Below are 3703 nucleotides of genomic sequence, written 5' to 3' on the forward strand. Positions count from 1 at the left end.
GTCCGCCACTGGTAGGTCCTGCTTCTTGGCTTTCCCTCTAATGTTATCGTCTACTGGTTTTACTTTTTCCGAGCACCAAGTTACCATTTTTGCGTCGATATGCTTCTCTTTACTCGCACAAACAAATTACTAAAATGTATAACCAAGGGCACTTCTATGAGTTTAGATTACAGCCAGACAAATTAGAAGGGTTGAGGGTGAGGGGGGGGGGGGAGGCGTTGTTGACAAATCTGCATTCTACTGTTTCACGAGTATAATTTAAAAACTAATTAATTTGTTCTATGTGTACTGGTTAAAGGGCTCCTTGTTTTTCTGGAGAAGTAGTCACGAGCATACGAACTTGGATGACTAGAACTAATGAAGTACGTCGGAGTTGTGTACAGTTGTAGGGATATATCCTCAGCGGTTGTTACCACTTACTAAAACTAAAAGGTCACTAGCAGTAATATCTGCGTTGCATCGTGGTGAAATCAGGCGCTCGTCAAAATAAAGAATAAAATGGAGGATATGGATATTTTTCTGTTGATTGGGCAAAGAGTTGTTATCGAATTCCCTTTCTGAGGTACAACACCTTCTATCAATTGGCCACTTTTAAGCACAAGGGGGCTATCCCGAAATGCTGTTTTGAGACAATCGAAGGTAAAGTTTTTGCTCCTCGTTCAGTTTCTTGTATCTCATCGTGGGAATTGCATTTCTTCTACCTTACGTTACATGACACATTTTGCTTCCTTAGATTTACAAAGTTCTATCTGACATTTTTCGTCATTTTCAGTGACCAAGACCTTGAGGTCGGAAACCAAATGTCTTATCTGCTCTATCAAAATCGTAAGATTGATTGGTCGTTTTTAAGCATAAAAGGGACTATCCCGAAAAAATCTGTTTTGAGAAAATGAAAGTTACAGTTTTTGCCCCTTGGTCAGTTTCTTTAAAAGACGAGGAGAGTTTTCTCTATAACCAAACAAATATAAACACCAATGCAACCAAACTTCTCCTACAGGAAGGGTAATGCCCACTTTTGATGTAAGTCAAGATTTCTCGAAACCCCCTGAATCTGGGTTAGCCCGCTTGTCCTATAAGCGACCAATTGGGGTCTTATCAAGATATTCAGAGAATTGAATTCGAAAAAGCTTGACATGTTATAAAACTCCAAATTTTTCCCCATACGAGGTAGATCTACGGAGTAGATAGAATTTTTGCTGCTAATATACCTCTTTAAAGAATGAACCAAGGGTGGTTGGCGGGTGCTCTGGTGTGGTTTTCTCCTTCTTTCCTATCAAACATATGTCATCTTTACCTCTCCTCTTTCTTTTTGTATTTGTTACTTCCTCGTAACACCTTTCATCTTCGACATTTATATTATGGCCTACTTGTATTTGCAAGTACCTAAAAGTTTTACTAAGATCAAAAGTGTTCACCTATTTATCCTCTCTCTCCACAGTACTTTGACATGTGAATAACCGACTACACAAAAGAGACAAAAGGTTACGAAAGACAGGAAAAGGGGGGATGCTGCAAGGCTGCAGCTTTTTGCTTTTTCTTATGAAAACTGAATCTACGTGAAAATATTGTCATTCACCAATAAACAAACAAACCTTTTTATTTCATTCAAGCTAATATTTTACAGAAAACCCCCCCTCCCAAAAAACAAAAACAAAAAACCCAACGAAAACGATAACAACAATTAAAAACACCATCAAAAACCCCTACAAAAATTCAACCTTAGAAATGTTCACAAGTACTCGTACTGCTGAAAGCATTTGAACCGAGAAACCCTCTAGAAACTCAGGCAGCTACACTACCCACTGCACCAGTCCATCTGTCGACGGTACCAGAGACTGCAGTTCTCTGTCCGAGTCCAGGATTGAAACGAGTGACCACAACTCTCTGACAGGGAAGGCCGATTGACCGACCATTCGCACGTGCAGTCACTTTGCCGGGCGCTCGCTGCTGGTAAAACCAAGACGTACGTCGTAACTGACAGGTCAGTCGCTGAAAACATAATCTGTGCTCATACTCTGTTTGTTTCATTTATGTACTCAGTTCCATTTATGTACTCAGATCTGTTTATTTCATTTATGTACTCAGCAGAGCTGTGTATTTCATTTATGTACTCAGCAGAGCTGTGTATTACATTTATGTACTCAGCAGAGCTGTGTATTACATTTATGTACTCAGATCTGTTTATTTAATTTTTGTGCTCATGTTGTTTGTTTCTTTTATGTACTCAGAGCTGTTTATTTCATTTATGCACTAGGAGCTGCTTATTTCATTTATGTACTCAGCAGAGCTGTTTATTTAATGTATGTGTTCAAAGCCTGTTATTTCAAGTATATGTTTAGAGCCTGTTTGTTTCATTTATGTGTTCACGGAAGTTTATTTTATTATCGATGTGCGTTCCTTTTCATGTATATTGTTCTCCGAGCTATTTATCTCCTTTAATTTATATGCTCAAAACCTGTTTATTTTATTTCTCATTTATGTTCTTAAATTTGTTTATTTCTTTTCAGTTATATTTTCAAAGCTGTTTGTTTCATTTAATCATGTTCGCGAGTTGGGTTGTTTTTCGTATCCTTTATATTTTGCTCAAAGCTGTTAATCTATTCAAGTCTGTTTGTTTGTTTGTTTGTTTGTTTGTTTGTGTATTCGTGGAGTTGTGTGTTTGTTTATTCATTCATAGGTACTTTATTTTTCGTATTTATTTTTCTGAGGTTGAGTCTGTTGTCTTTTAAATGTCAGGGGGGTTTTTTGGTGCGGGTAAGTGGTGGGTGGGGGTGGGGGGTTCATTTGTGTTCATTGTTGTTCTTTTATTACATTTTTTTTATTAAGGTATTATGGAGGGAGGTGGGGGTCGGGGGTCAGGGTGGGGTCAAAGGTTTACTATCAGTTGTTTGTGTTCGAATGATTCTGTTGTGTTTTACCGCTGCCTATTTCTGTTGTATAGAGGTGTAAAAATCACAAGCTGCTTTTCAATGTGAAAAAAACCCAACGAAATTGTTGCTGACTTTAAAAAAAAAGAAACCTCAAATTCACTTGAAATTAAAAATGGAAACGCCCAGCTAGTGTCAGACTATAAGTATTTGGGTGTTACAATAGACAACAAACTCAACTGGCGTGTCCACACTTCTCTCCTGCTAAAAAAAGAGAACAAAAGACAACCATTTCTAATGGAGCTCTTGCATTTTTTAAGTTGATAAAACATTGATGTTCATATTCTGTCGTTCAACCAAAGAAAGCATGATCAATTTTTATATAACGGCGTTAGCCGGGAACACAAAACAACAAGAAAAAGAAAATTATATCGATTAATACGAAAATCATTTAAAATTTCAACATCTACATTCCCCGGCTTGGATGAATTGTACATAACAGCTTGCACACACACAAAAAATTTAATTAATTCCATCTTTTTGGACAATAAAGATCCCTTGTTCCCTCAAATAAAAATATCAGTCAAAAGTAAAAGACCTCCGTTTCCTATCTGTAACAAAGAAAGATAGAGGTAATTTTTACCATCATCCGTCAATATTCTTCCATCTTAGCCATCTGGTTAAAATTATTCATAGGACCTTAGAGCATACATCAGAATGATATTGAGTTACAGTCAGAATACTGATGAGTATGTATCTAGCTTAAGATTATTATTGTTTATATTACTATTCATTTATATTATGCATGTGACTATGAGCCTGCGTGTGTGTGCATG

At 37.0% G+C, this 3703-nt stretch overlaps 1 protein-coding gene across 1 annotated transcript in view; it reads left to right on the top strand.

Annotated features, from left to right (window-relative positions):
• LOC101847605 (corticotropin-releasing factor-binding protein) overlaps nt 1-3703 on the top strand; it is a gene marked incomplete in the record, with an annotated part of 66477 nt that overhangs the window by 19056 nt on the left and 43718 nt on the right. The window contains 1 exon segment of the mRNA XM_013086964.2: nt 1439-1981.

This window comes from Aplysia californica, unplaced genomic scaffold (genome assembly GCF_000002075.1).
Source record: "Aplysia californica isolate F4 #8 unplaced genomic scaffold, AplCal3.0 scaffold00527, whole genome shotgun sequence".
Lineage (NCBI taxonomy): Eukaryota > Metazoa > Mollusca > Gastropoda > Aplysiida > Aplysiidae > Aplysia > Aplysia californica.